A 15,508-nucleotide genomic window follows, 5' to 3' on the forward strand; every position below is an offset into this window, starting at 1 on the left:
CATCGACCTAGCTCTCATGCTTCTTGCGTCGGGCAATACAGTGGGGAACGAGAGGGAGAGAAACGGGATTTGGCTGGAGCTGCAATGGGGAACGAGAGGGAGAGATGTGGAGTGCGGGTTCATTACTGGTAAAGGGCAAGGGGGTTTTCTGCAAAGTCGCGCGACGACTGCCTCGACCCGCCTCTGCCAGCGTGGTGCCAGATGTCGCAGCGGGATTGGCTGTGGGCTTTTTTGCACATCGGCTGCAAGTTTTTGGGTGGCGGAGTGAGGATTTGCAAGTTTGTGGGCCAAAACATCACGGGCGTGACAAGTTCCTGGGCCTGCCGTGCTTTTACCTCTCTAATAATCTTGTTACCTGTTCAATAAAGTAGCCATGACGACATTCCCTAGAAAAAAAGAAAAATAATGACCGGAAAGTCCATCTTACTTATGAAGTTATGAGTGTCATGTACTCCCTCTGTCTCATAATATAAAAGCGTTTTTGACACTTGATGGCTCACAAATGTATTTCTTAGGTATTGTGACTAAGGAGTTACTGAGTTAGTCACGAGGATACCAAATTAATTGCGAGGATACCAAATTAATTGCTCATATTTACAACTCGATGCAAGAACTACAAAGGCTTAAACGACTAGCTAAGGACGAGTTGTTTATGCACATAAAAACCCGGAGTAATAGTTATATGATCGCTGTCGGCATGCCTTGATATTTATCTTCAAGTTTATTTAAGAGCTTAGTAATTATTATTATGTTTCTGCCTTAAGGACAATAGTTCTTTGATTTATGTGAATGATATACTTTATGACCATATTCCCGTTGTGAATGGGTCATTTGTTATACATACATCCATAACACTGACGCTTAGTGTCACAAGACTGATGATTCAAATACCACTTGTTTATGGCAGTGGCGTTTGGGTCATAAAAGCGCATGAAGAAACTCTGTTATGATGAATTTTTGGAGTCATTTGATTTTGAATTACTTGACACTTGAGAATCTTGTCTAATGGTTAAAATGACTAAAACACTCTTCACATGCCATATGAGACTGTCGTGGTGGGCGCTCGGCAGATGCCAAGGGATGGCTAAAGAGAGGAGGAGGCTCGAGAGCGCTGGTGGGCTCCAGAGGCGAGGTTGGCATGAGCGGGCGCGGGACGCCGGACATACCCAGGTTCGGGGCTCTACGGAGAGATAATACCCCTAGTCCTGCCGAGTGTAGTTGGATGATCGATAGTACAATGTTGCTCCTAGAGCTGTATGGAGGAGGAAGGAAGCTGGTCAAGGCTTGGGCTGCTCCTTCTCTTCGGTGTTGCTATTTTGTGGCTAGTCTTCCCGCTCGCCCCTATGATCGTGGGCTCCCGGGGGGTTTTATAGTCCAACCCCCGGGGGTACAATGGTAATGTTATAAGTCGGTGGGTCCGTGTTGTCGGTGTCCGGGGACCCGTGCTGGGTCCTGCTGAGGGCTTCTGGTTCGCCGGGTTCCCCTAGGTGCAGGCCCCGCAAGCCTAGGGGGACTGTGCGCCGTCTTGTCGATCGTCAGGGCGTGGCCGAGTTGAGTCACGTACAGTGCTCTCCGTTAGGTTGCCGCTTGCTGTCGTCAGCGGTGAGGGCGGGGGCACTGTAGCCACGCCGGCCCTGGTCAGCGGGTAGGTGAGGGGCACTGTTGCCACGTTCCTGTTGACCAGAGGCATGGGAGGGGCACTGTTGCCTCGGTCATCGTTGATTGAAGTCTCGTCCCCATCATACGACCTGGATGGGACGGGAGTTGACCCGCGGCTGGATTGCGTAGCACGCCATGGGTGGCGCTGGCTTGTTGAGGAGGCTTCGGCCGTGCCGGGTTCGGTTGTCTTGCGCCAGTTGTTGAGGCCGAGTCGACGTGTCTTGCCGGGTCGGCTAGTTTGGCCGGCTTGCGGGGCTTGGCCGGGTCGAGCGACCCGGCCAAGCGCGTGCCGGTATTGAGGGGCGGTGCTAGCCCTGTTGTTTTTGAAGAGGATCCGGGTTCCGTTGCTTGCCCGGGGTCCATCCCCCCGACAGTAGTCCCTGAAGCTGTGAAGGTCCGCCGTCTTCGGATGAGTGGGCCTTCGCAGTTTCCCCCTTAAGCAAGGTGGATTCTGCGAGCGCCGGGTCCGGCAACACCCACTGTGTGCCGGTTTTCTCGGAAACCGGATCGTGGCATCCCGGCCGTGGTGGGGACCGAGAAGTCTGCCGAATCTTGGGGCAATCCCTCGGGCTCTGCGCGGGCGCCACGTGGTGCCCGGAAGTCGGAGGGGCCCGACAGGCCACGCGCGTGACGGGACCGGACGACGGGCTAGGGCCCACCGCCGCGCGCCCTCGGCCCAAGCGCGCAGATTTATTGCGGCGTCCGGGGGCCGGTTGCTCTTCCCCGGGCAGTTACTGCACGTGTACGCGTGCACTTATTGCGGGGTAGTGGAACGGGCGCATGCAGACGATCCCACTTCCCCATGTTCAAACCGAGGGTTATAAATCGGGGGGCAGGGGGCGGCGGACATTATTCTCGCTCGCGCCCTCCTGTCCCTTTGCTCTCGCTCCGCTCTTTGCAACTGACGCACTGCGGCGCCCGCTGCTCCGAGCAGAACTCCTTCGCCGTCCATCTTCCTTCTCTTCCTTCAATCATGTCGCTGCCATCGGGCTCCTCGATGGGTTCGAATGTCACCTCCGAGGACATCACCCAACTCCGGGCGACGCGGCGCCTGCCGCGGGAGACGGACGTCGGCGTTCGCCTGCCGCACGGCGAGCAGAGGCCTCGGCCCGAGGGGCAGGAGCGCGTGGTCTTCCTCACGCACTTCGAGCGCGGGTTCAGGCTGCCGGCGAGCACCTTCTTCCGCGCGTTCCTGGAGTTCTTCGGGCTCCAGTCGCATCATCTTGGCGCCGGCGCCATCGTCCAGCTCTCCGGCTTCGTCACCCTCTGCGAGGGGTACCTGGGGGTCGAGCCGACGATCGACCTCTGGGCGCGCTTCTTCTCCTTGAAGCAGCAGGGCCCGTCGGCCGGGGAGTTTGCCGATTGTGGCGCCGCCGTCATCTCGAAGCGGTTGGGGGCGGATTTCCCCGAGATCCTGCTGGAGGATTCTGCCAAGAAGTGGCAGAACTCCTTCTTCTACGTCCGCAACCTTGGTGCGGATCGCATCAACCTTCCCGCCTTCGCCATCGCTCCGCCGCGGGCGAAGATGAACTGGGGCTACTCGCCCAGGCGCCCGTCGCAGGAGATCGTTAATCTCTGCGAGCGGGTGACAGTGATGAGGACGCAGGAGGGGCTCACCGGCACCGACCTCCTCGCCGCGTTCATCATGCGCCGGGTCCTTCCGCTTCAGGGGCGCTCCTGCCTCATCGGCGAAATGGTCGGCCTTCAAGACCCCAAGTGCATGGGGTCGACGCGGCTGTCCGCGGAGCAGGTCGCGCGCGGCGTGAATGGCATCTCCAAGGCCAACCTTGGGGAGGACTGGCGGTTCGGCAAGGCGCCGTACAGCCAGTCGAACCCGGCGCCGCAGGTGAGTGTCTGGTCTCCTTACTTTGCTGGCGCGCACCTTCTCATCCGTCCTGACGCGACGCGGGGGGTACTTCTGAACGCGATTCGGCATCCTTACGCCCGGGCCCCGTCGCAGGTGGCGCCGGTGGCGCCAGAGGAGCCCGCGGCTCATGGCGGGGAGGAGGCCGAGTCCGACGCCGGCGCTGGGCGTCGCGCAGGTAAGTCTCGTGCTTTTCTTCATGTGTCTTGAATTGCTGACCGCGGCACGGAACGGTCGGTGCTGACGCCAGTTGTTTGTGTAGTGGCGTTGGGCGGGGGAGGCGACGACGCGGGCGGAGCCGGGTCCCCGCATGGGGCGGCGCCGAGCCGCCCGCATGGGAAAGACAGCGTCGCGCCGCGACCCCGGGCCCCGAAGCGCACGACGGACCCGGCCGGGGTCGGGAGGCCGGCCAAGAGGAAGCGCGGCGGTGGGCACGGGAGGCCAACCCCGGTCCCGGTCTTGGCAGGGTAAGCTTCGTCTCTCATTTGCGCTCAGATTTTTTTTCTTGAGCTAGTCTTGTTTCTTTTCTGCTCATTCTGTCTTCTTCTCCAGGTCGCCAATCGCGCTGGCGAGGGCGGCGGCGGAAGCCGCGACCGCTGAAGGGGCCATGTTCCGCAGGAGCCGGTCCGACCTTGCTGACCCGACCGAGGTGGAGGGACGGGCCAACTCGGACCTCGGCCTGGATCCGAACGACGGCGAAGCCCTGGCCTGGCGGGACAGGAACCGGGCCGAGGCGGAGCTGGAGGCGGCGTCGGTCCGGGCTTGGACCGACGCGGCGGCGGCATGGGCGCGACCCGGCGTGGAGCCGGCCTGGCGCGAGATGCCGGAGGGCACGGTGGTGGCGGCGACGGTCTTTTAGCCGTCGTCGGTGAGGGAGCGCGGCCGTGGAGGCTGGGCTGAGGTGGTGATCCCCGACCGGGGGGTCGTGGAGGTGGACGATGACACCCCGCCGCGAGCCGATGTGGTCGAGCGAGCGGGGACTGATGGTGGTGGAGGCGGCGTCGTTTTGGAAGAGACGCTGCGGGCGGCGGTGTCGGAGGCGCCGCCGGTTTTGGAGGAGGCACCGCGGGCGGCGGTGCCGGAGGCCGCCCCGGCAGCTAGGCCGGAGATGGCGACGCAGGGCGTCCCGGCGTCCAGGCCAGAGACGGCGACGCAGGGCGTCCTGGCGTCCGGGTAGTTGTCGGCGCTGGGAGGGGCGTCGGAGGAGGTGCTGGCCGTGTCGCGAGCGGCCAGCGGGGAGTACGCCTTGGTGCCCCGGCAGGGAGGGCGCCGAGCTGCCGTGCCGCAGCCGGCGCGTGGCGGGGGCGCCGTTGTCTTCGGGCCTCAGACCCAGGAGGAGGCGGCGTTGGACGCCGTCAGTCGCCGCCTGCGAGGCCGGACGGAACGGCTCGAGGCCTTCGCCCAGGCCGAGGTGGAGCGGACGCGCGACCTGGAGCGTGCCGTTCTGGTAAGTCTTCTTGTAATTTTCTTCTTTGTGGGGGCGCGCCAGCGCACCCATTGGGTGTAGCCCCCGAGGTTCGGGCCAACTACGTAGTAGTTGGGTCGAATCTTTAGAGTGTTGGCCTTGTTCTGATTTCTGCTTTCTTCACCATCTCGACGCCTTCCGGGTCGCCGCCTACAATCATCTCCTGGGCAAGCACCGGGAGCTCATGGAGCAGCTTGCCGCCAAGGAGGAGGAGCTTCGTGTCGCCGCACGTATTCTTGTGCTCTTTTCTAGTGGGGGCGCGCTAGCGCATCTACTGGGTGTAGCCCCCGAGATTCGGGCCAACTGTGTAACAGTTGGGCCAAATCGTAAGTCTTGCTTTTTTTCTTCTGCTGAATCTTTCTTTTTCGCAGCCGAGGTGATGTCCTCGCGGACTCGTCTGCTCCGGGCTGGTCATCACTACGACCGGCTCGTTGCCGACACCGGCCGTCTTGGCGTCGAGGCGGAGGCGGCTGCGGCTCGGCGGTCTCTCGACGAGGCCAACCGGTTGCATGAGCAGCTGGCGGGTCACAAGAGCCGCCTCGAGGCTGAGGTGGAGCTCCTTAAGGCGGAAGCCGCCAAGGTGGCAGAGGCGCAGCAGGCCCTGGTGGAGGCGGACCAGCAGTGCGGCCAGCTGGCCGACGACAAGGGCCGGCTCCAGGCCGAGGGGGATCGCCTGCGGGGGCAGGTCACCACGGCTGAGGGGGCCCGGCAGGACGGGGCCCGTCGCCGCGTGGAGGCCGAGAAGGCGGTCGAAGACAAGGACGCCAAGCTGAAGCGGCCCTTACCAAGGCGGCCGATCTAGAGAAGGCGCTCGAGGAGCGCGACCGCGCCATTGAGCGGGAGCGGCGTGGTACGTTGCTTGAGGCGCAGCACCTGGAAGAGTCCTTCTCCATTAAGTGCTTTTTCTTGTCGTTTGCCGGGTCGGGATCCAGCCTTTCTTCCTTGTTATTCTTCTTCTAACTCGCTTCTTCCTTTGCGGCAGGGGCCTTCCCCGAGACGCAGCGTCTGGCGGAGGAAGCCGTCCGCTATCAGCGCGACCCGACCAGCGTCGTTGGGTCCGGGACGGATCCGCGGGTGGCCTGAACCTTCCCGGAGATTATCGCCGCCGCTGAGGCCCACCTGCAGGTTCTGGGAACGCAGCTGGGGCGGCTGTCCCAGGCTGGCACCGCGATGACGGCGGCCCTATGGCCGGACTCCGTCCAACCGAGCACCCTCTTGCGCCTGGCGCGTTGGTTGGAGATGGGGCCGGACCGGCTTGGCGAGTGGCGCGTCTCTGCCGCTCGTGCCGGTGCTGAGATGGCGCTCCGGTTCGCGCTGTCCTGGCATCCGGACCTGCAGCTGGACGCGTTGATGGGCCAGCGGGCCGGTTCGGAGCAGCTCTTGCAGGAGCAAGCCGGCCGGATCGCCTCCCGGGCCAGCTACATCGCCGAGTTCGCCTTCCACGACGAGTTCCATCCGGAGCGGACAGAAGACGGCAGGGCCGTGGACGGTGACGATTACGGCTTGCTCCTCCACGATCCCAAGGGGAGCTCGGAGGAGACGGGCGTCTACCGCGACGCGGGTGCTGAGGAGGGCACCGGCACCTTGCTGGACCCGGAGGCCGCCAGGGGAGAGCCGTCGATGTCGCGACGCGGCGCTGGAGATGCCTGAGACACTTTGTGTAAAATTTGTTAAATAGCAGGTCCACCCACCCACTGGGTGTTTTTAGGGTGTAATGAACTCGGGCCGTGGGCCTTTTCTTAAGTGCTTTTGCTTTTTGCCTTTTGTTTTTTTGGACCGATTTCATCCGCTTTTCCTTTCTCAAACCTCCCCCCCCCCCGCGAGTCAGACGGCCGAGGCTCCGGCCCGTGACAAGGAGTTTGGTTCTTTGAGAGGAGCGCGCAGGACTTGGGTCCCTCGAAACGTTGAGCGCGAGCGAAACACCCACTGGGCCGGCTGCGGCAATCCGGCGAAGCCGGTTGGCGAGCAGCTGGTCGTGCGGCTGTTCATTTGATGAATGGTGGGCCGGGTTGATCGACCCGGCGGCCTTTGACTTAGTGTATGAAGCGTAAAGGAGTTTTGGCCCGTTGTGCTTGCCAGCCGACGGCCAAAGCTGGATCTGTGGCTTTAGGGCGAAGCGGGGGCCGCGATATCCTAACTTTATCAGGAATCACCAAGTAAGGCGGCGGGGTGGCGACCGAGCCGGCCAGCCCCCGAGCCCCCGGGTCAAGCGAGTCGGACCAGCGGCCGGGTTCAGTGGTATAGTGATGCAAGAAAATAGGGACACAATAAATTGGTCGACAAAAGGCAGCCCCCGAGTCTCGTTCGGGGACCCCATAGTTTCATGCGTTTACAAAAGGCGATGATACATACGCTCGTGCGGCTAACTGTAAAACGGGCGGAGGAGTTCCGCGTTCCACGGCCGGGTCATTTCTTCACCAGCGGTGTCCTTCTTGCACTTCCTTGACTTGCGTGCGTCGATGAGGTAGTAGGCGTTGCGGTTGCGCAAGGCCCTGCTCACGATGAATGGGCCCTCCCATGGAGGGGACAGCTTGTGCTGGCCTGCCTGCTCTTGGACGAGTCGGAGGACGAGGTCGCCCTCGCGGAACGCGAGGGGCTTGATCTTCTTGCTGTGGTAGTGCCTCAGGCCTTGCTGGTAGATGGCCGAGCGACTGAGCGCCAGGAGGCGTGCTTCTTCGAGCAGGTCGACGCCATCTTTGCGGGCTTCTCTGGCTTCGGCTTCGGTGTACATCGCGATGCGCGGCGAGTCGAACTCGACGTCGGTCGGGATGACGGCTTCGGCTCCGTAGACGAGGAAGAACGGGGTGAACCCGGTCGACCGATTCGGCGTGGTGCGTAGACTCCAGAGAACGGCTGGCAACTCATCAAGCCAGCTGCCGGGTGAGCGGATGAGTGGCCCGACGAGTCGCGGCTTGACGCCGGACAGGATGAGTCCATTGGCCCGCTCGACCTGCCCGTTGGACTGCGAATGCGCAATGGAGGCCAGGTCGAGGCGGATGCCGGAGACGGAGCAGTATTGCTCGAGCGCGCCCTTGGCGAAGTTGGTGCCGTTGTCGGTGATGATGCTGTTCGGCATGCCGTAGCGCACCGCTATGTCCTTGATGCACCGGACGGCTGTTGGCCCGTCCAGTTTCTTGATTGGTCTTGCCTCGATCCACTTGGTGAATTTGTCCACTGCCACCAGCAAGTGCGTCATGCCGCCTCGAGTGGTTTTGAAGGGTCCCACCATGTCGAGTCCCCAGACCGCGAAGGGCCAGGCGATCGGTATGGTGCGGAGTGCTGACGCCGACTGGTGGCTGCGTTTGCTGAAGCGCTGGCATCCCTCACACTTGAGGACGAGCGACTCGGCATCTTGGAGGGCCGTGGGCCAGTAGAAACCGTGGCGGAACGCCTTGGCCACCAAGGATCGTGATGCGGAATGGTGCCCACACTCGCCCTGATGTATGTCGAGGAGGATGTCGATGCCCCGTTCCTGCTCGACGCAGCGCTGGAACACGCCGGTGGAGCTGCGCTTGACGAGCTCGTTGTTGATGATGCTGTAGGCGGACGCCCGGCGCTGCACTTGCCGAGCTTCGTTCTCGTCCATGGGGAGAACCTCGTTCTCCAAAAATTCTGATATTGGGAGGGCCCAAGATGGAGCCATAACCACGGCGAAGACGGCCACCAGGGTGGGTTCCGAGTCGGCACCCCCGAGCCGGGTTGAGCAGCCCCCGGGTCGGGCATGGCGACGGCCGGGTCTGGGATGATGGTGGCCGGGTTGAGCTGAGCAGCCCCCGGGCCGGGTTCAGCAGTCCCTGGGTCGGGTTGAGGTGCGGCCGGGTCGTCTGTGTTGGGGAACGTAGTAATTTCAAAAAATTTCCAACGCACATGCAAGATCATGGTGATGCATAGCAACGAGAGGGGAGAGTGTTGTCCACGTACCCTCGTAGACCGACAGCGGAAGCGTTATCACAACGCGGTTGATGTAGTCGTACGTCTTCACGATCCGACCGATCAAGTCCCGAACGCACGGCACCTCCGAGTTCTACACACGTTCAGCTCGATGACGTCCCTCGAACTCCGATCCAGCCGAGTGTTGAGGGAGAGTTTCGTCAGCACGACGGCGTGGTGACGATGATGATGTTCCACCGACGCAGGGCTTCGTCTAAGCTCCGCAACGGTATTATCGAGGTGTAATATGGTGGAGGGGGGCAGCGCACACGGCTAAGAGATCTCAAGGATCAATTGTTGTGTCCATGGGGTGCCCCCTGCCCCCGTATATAAAGGAGCAAGGGAGGAGGAGGCCGGCCCTAGGAGGGGGCGCACCAAGTGTGGAGTCCTACTAGGACTCCCTAGTCCTAGTAGGATTCCACCTCCCATATGGAATAGGAAAAAAGGAAGGGAAAAAGAGAAGGAAGGAAGGGGGCGCCCCCCTTCCCTAGTCCAATTCGGACCAGACCAAGGGGAGGGGTGCGGCCACCCTTGAGGCCCTTTTCCTTCTTTCCCGTATGGCCCAATAAGGCCCAATACGTATTCCCGTAACTCTCCGGTACTCCGAAAAATACCCGAATCACTCGGAACCTTTCCGAAGTCCGAATATAGTCGTCCAATATATCGATCTTTACGTCTCGACCATTTCGAGACTCCTCGTCATGTCCCCGATTTCATCCGGGACTCCAAACTCCTTCGGTACATGAACATACATAAACTCATAATAAAACTGTCATCGTAACTTTAAGCGTGCGGACCCTACGGGTTCGAGAACTATGTAGACATGACCGAGACACGTCTCCGGTCAATAACCAATAGCGGGACCTGGATGCCCATATTGGCTCCCACATATTCTACGAAGATCTTTATCGGTCAGACCGCATAACAACATACGTTGTTCCCTTTGTCACCGGTATGTTACTTGCCCGAGATTTGATCGTCGGTATCTCGATACCTAGTTCAATCTCGTTACCGGCAAGTCTCTTTACTCGTTCCGTAACACATCATCCCGCAACTAACTCATCTAGTCACAATGCTTGCAAGGCTTATAGTGATGTGCATTATCGAGTGGGCCCAGAGATACCTCTCCGACAATCGGAGTGACAAATCCTAATCTCGAAATACGCCAACCCAACAAGTACCTTTGGAGACACCTGTAGAGCACCTTTATAATCACCCATTTACGTTGTGACGTTTGGTAGCACACAAAGTGTTCCTCTGGTAAACGGGAGTTGCATAATCTCATAGTCATAGGAACATGTACAAGTCATGAAGAAAGCAATAGCAACATACTAAACGATCGGGTGCTAAGCTAACGGAATGGGTCAAGTCAATCACGTCATTCTCCTAATGAGGTGATCCCGTTAATCAAATGACAACTCATGTCTATGGCTAGGAAACATAACCATCTTTGATTAACGAGCTAGTCAAGTAGAGGCATACTAGTGACACTCTGTTTGTCTATGTATTCACACATGTATTATGTTTCCGGTTAATACAATTCTACCATGAATAATAAACATTTATCATGATATAAGGAAATATATAATACTTTATTGTTGCCTCTAGGGCATATTTCCTTCAGTCTGGAACGTGGATGGACTCGGAGTCCAGCGATGGCTTGACGGACGGCTTGCGCAGGTGCTCGAGGGAGACGTCGGACGGGATGGCTTGTCGTGACGAAGCGATCTTGGCGAGCATGTCGGCTGCTTCGTTCTCCGCGCGCGGGACGTGGAGGAACTCGCAGCCCTTGAAGGATCCGGATAGCTTCTGTACGAGGAAGCGGTAGCTTGCCATGTTGGAGTCGCGGGCGTCCCATTTGCCGGAGCATTGCTGCACCACCAGGTCCGAGTCGCAGCACAGGATGCGCCGGATGCCGAGTTCCTTGGCAAGCCGGAGGCCATGCACAAGGGCTTCGTACTCGGGGACGTTGTTGGAGGCGGCGAAGTGGATCTGGAGCGCGTAGCAGAGCCGGTCGCCCTTCGGGGACGACAGTACGATGCCGGCCCCCAAGCCGAGTCGCATCTTGGATCCGTCGAAGTGCATGCGCCAATGCGTCGAGTCGGAAGGCGGCGACAAGTACTGGGTCTCAGCCCAGTCAACGAGGAAGTCGGCCAGGGCTTGAGACTTGATGGCGGTGCGGGGCTCGTAGAGGATGGTGTGGCTGGCTAGCTGGATCGCCCACTTGGCAACCCGGCCAGAGGCATCCCGGCACCCGATGATTTCTTCGATAGGCGCCGTGCTGACCACGGTGACGACGTGCTCTTGGAAATACTGCTTCAGCTTCTTGGCGGTGAAGTACACGCCGCAACACATCTTCTGGTAGTGCAGGTAGTTCTGCTACTTGCCCGAGATTTGATCGTCGGTATCTCGATACCTAGTTCAATCTCGTTACCGGCAAGTCTCTTTACTCGTTCCGTAACACATCATCCCGCAACTAACTCATTTAGTCACAATGCTTGCAAGGCTTATAGTGATGTGCATTACCGAGTGGGCCCAGAGATACCTCTCCGACAATCGGAGTGACAAATCCTAATCTCGAAATACGCCAACCCAACAAGTACCTTTGGAGACACCTGTAGAGCACCTTTATAATCACCCATTTACGTTGTGACGTTTGGTAGCACACAAAGTGTTCCTCCGGTAAACGGGAGTTGCATAATCTCATAGTCATAGGAACATGTATAAGTCATGAAGAAAGCAATAGCAACATACTAAACGATCGGGTGCTAAGCTAACGGAATGGGTCAAGTCAATCACGTCATTCTCCTAATGAGGTGATCCCGTTAATCAAATGACAACTCATGTCTATGGCTAGGAAACATAACCATCTTTGATTAACGAGCTAGTCAAGTAGAGGCATACTAGTGACACTCTGTTTGTCTATGTATTCACACATGTATTATGTTTCCGGTTAATACAATTCTAGCATGAATAATAAACATTTATCATGATATAAGGAAATATATAATACTTTATTGTTGCCTCTAGGGCATATTTCCTTCAGTCTGGAACGTGGATGGACTCGGAGTCCAGCGATGGCTTGCGCAGGTGCTCGAGGGAGACGTCGGACGGGATGGCTTGTCGTGACGAAGCGATCTTGGCGAGCGTGTCGGCTGCTTCGTTCTCCGTGCGCGGGACGTGGAGGAACTCGCAGCCCTTGAAGGATCCAGATAGCTTCTGTACGAGGAAGCGGTAGCTTGCCATGTTGGAGTCGCGGGCGTCCCATTCGCCGGAGCATTGCTGCACCACCAGGTCCGAGTCGCAGCACAGGATGCGCCGGATGCCGAGTTCCTTGGCAAGCCGGAGGCCATGCACAAGGGCTTCGTACTCGGGTACGTTGTTGGAGGCGGCGAAGTGGATCTGGAGCGCGTAGCAGAGCCGGTCGCCCTTCGGGGACGACAGTACGATGCCGGCCCCCAAGCCGAGTCGCATCTTGGATCCGTCGAAGTGCATGCGCCAATGCGTCGAGTCGGAAGGCGGCGACAAGTACTGGGTCTCAGCCCAGTCAACGAGGAAGTCGGCCAGGGCTTGAGACTTGATGGCGGTGCGGGGCTCGTAGAGGATGGTGTGGCTGGCTAGCTGGATCGCCCACTTGGCAACCCGGCCAGAGGCATCCCGGCACCCGATGATTTCTTCGATAGGCGCCGTGCTGACCACGGTGACGACGTGCTCTTGGAAATACTGCTTCAGCTTCTTGGCGGTGAAGTACACGCCGCAACACATCTTCTGGTAGTGCAGGTAGTTCTGCTACTTGCCCGAGATTTGATCGTCGGTATCTCGATACCTAGTTCAATCTCGTTACCGGCAAGTCTCTTTACTCGTTCCGTAACACATCATCCCGCAACTAACTCATTTAGTCACAATGCTTGCAAGGCTTATAGTGATGTGCATTACCGAGTGGGCCCAGAGATACCTCTCCGACAATCGGAGTGACAAATCCTAATCTCGAAATACGCCAACCCAACAAGTACCTTTGGAGACACCTATAGAGCACCTTTATAATCACCCATTTACGTTGTGACGTTTGGTAGCACACAAAGTGTTCCTTCGGTAAACGGGAGTTGCATAATCTCATAGTCATAGGAACATGTATAAGTCATGAAGAAAGCAATAGCAACATACTAAACGATCGGGTGCTAAGCTAACGGAATGGGTCAAGTCAATCACGTCATTCTCCTAATGAGGTGATCCCGTTAATCAAATGACAACTCATGTCTATGGCTAGGAAACATAACCATCTTTGATTAACGAGCTAGTCAAGTAGAGGCATACTAGTGACACTCTGTTTGTCTATGTATTCACACATGTATTATGTTTCCGGTTAATACAATTCTAGCATGAATAATAAACATTTATCATGATATAAGGAAATATATAATACTTTATTGTTGCCTCTAGGGCATATTTCCTTCAGTCTGGAACGTGGATGGACTCGGAGTCCAGCGATGGCTTGCGCTGGTGCTCGAGGGAGACGTCGGACGGGATGGCTTGTCGTGACGAAGCGATCTTGGCGAGCGTGTCGGCTGCTTCGTTCTCCGCGCGCGGGACGTGGAGGAACTCGCAGCCCTCGAAGGATCCGGATAGCTTCTGTACGAGGAAGCAGTAGCTTGCCATGTTGGAGTCGCGGGCGTCCCATTCGCCGGAGCATTGCTGCACCACCAGGTCCGAGTCGCAGCACAGGATGCGCCGGATGCCGAGTTCCTTGGCAAGCCGGAGGCCATGCACAAGGGCTTCGTACTCGGCGACGTTGTTGGAGGCGGCGGAGTGGATCTGGAGCGCGTAGCAGAGCCGGTCGCCCTTCGGGGACGACAGTACGATGCCGACCCCCAAGCCGAGTCGCATCTTGGATCCGTCGAAGTGCATGCGCCAATGCGTCGAGTCGGAAGGCGGCGACAAGTACTGGGTCTCAGCCTAGTCAACGAGGAAGTCGGCCAGGGCTTGAGACTTGATGGCGGTGCGGGGCTCGTAGAGGATGGTGTGGCTGGCTAGCTGGATCGCCCACTTGGCAACCCGGCCAGAGGCATCCCGGCACCCGATGATTTCTTCGATAGGCGCCGTGCTGACCACGGTGACGACGTGCTCTTGGAAATACTGCTTCAGCTTCTTAGCGGTGAAGTACACGCCGCAACACATCTTGGGTTGAGGACGAAGGCGTAACCACCCGGGCTCGGCATGACTGCCGGGTGATCCTCCCGGGTCCAGGTGATTGAGTGATCCGATCAATGCATGAACTCCGGCTTGGCCGGGACGACGGTGTTCACCTCCTGCCGAAGGAGGCGCTCGCTACGCTTGTCATCGCCGAGGCTGGTGAAGACGACGTAGGCCGCGCTTTTGTCCGGGTAGGTGTCGTCGCGCATCGCGCCGCCAGCTGGAGGCGGCGGTGGAGGCGGAGGCGGCTGTCCCGCGCCTGGAGCCGGAGCCGGAGGGGGCGGGACGTCGCCCCTCATGATGCGCTTGGTGATGGCGCACTGCCGGAGCGTGTGCGTGGAGGGTCTTGCGCCGCTGTGGTGCTTGCAGGGGGCGTCGAGCATCTGCTCGAAGCTCATGGCGAGTTGCCATGCCGTCTTGCCGGTTTGCCGGCATTTTGCCGCCAGGTCCGCCGCGGGTTCGGTGGCCGCGACGAGCCGGTTGTCGTGATGCGGCACCGGCTGGTCGGCCTTGCGCTTGTTATTCTGGTGATGCTGCTGCCGGCTGCTTTCGCCGGCCGGCTTCGGAGGGGGAACCGGCTTCGCCTTGCCGGCTTCATCCAGCGCCACCTGGATCTTCAAGGCGGAGTCGACGTTGGCGTACTTGTGCGCCGTCACCATGAGGACGGCCATGGTGGCCGGCTCGGAGCGTAAGAGCTTGTGCTTGAGGAGGGTGCCGTCTCGGCACCCGCTGACGAAGTACTGGATCGCCTGGACTTCATGGACGCCCTCGCAGCTATTCCGGAGCTCGGTTCAGCGTGCGAGGTACTCGCGACCAGTCTCCGTAGGCCCTTGCACGCACATGGCGAGCTGGCTAGGGCGGCCGGGTTGCTTGTAGGTCCCCGTGAAGTTGCGGACGAAGGCTTCCTCGAAATCCACCCACGTGTTGATGCTGCCCATCGGCAGGCTGTTCAACCACGTGCGGGCCGACCCTTGGAGCATGAGCGGTGCGTAGCGCACGGCGAGACGACGATTGGCACCGGTGATGCCAATGGCCGTGGTGTAGTCGGTGAGCCAGTCTTCTGGCTTCACCGTCCCGTTGTACTTGGGGGTGTCGCGGGGGAGCATGAATCCTTTGGGGAAGGGCTCCTCCCGGATGCGCGGGCCAAAGCACGCCGGCCCGATAGCGCCGCTCTCCTCCACCTCCAGGGAGCGAGCGAGCTGATCGAGGCGGTGGCGAGCGTCGGCGTCATCGATGGCGCGCGGGCCGAGTCGACTTGCGGCCAGGCCACGGGGGGCGGGTCGGTTGGAGCCGGACGCCGGCCATGCTGGCCGGGTCCGCGCTGGGTCTCTAGGACGGGCTCGTCGCCCAATCCGCCGCCGGCTGTAGCGGCCCGGTCGCGCCGAGTCCGGGCTCAGCCG

This window comes from Triticum aestivum, chromosome 2D (assembly GCF_018294505.1).
Source record: "Triticum aestivum cultivar Chinese Spring chromosome 2D, IWGSC CS RefSeq v2.1, whole genome shotgun sequence".
NCBI lineage: Eukaryota > Viridiplantae > Streptophyta > Magnoliopsida > Poales > Poaceae > Triticum > Triticum aestivum.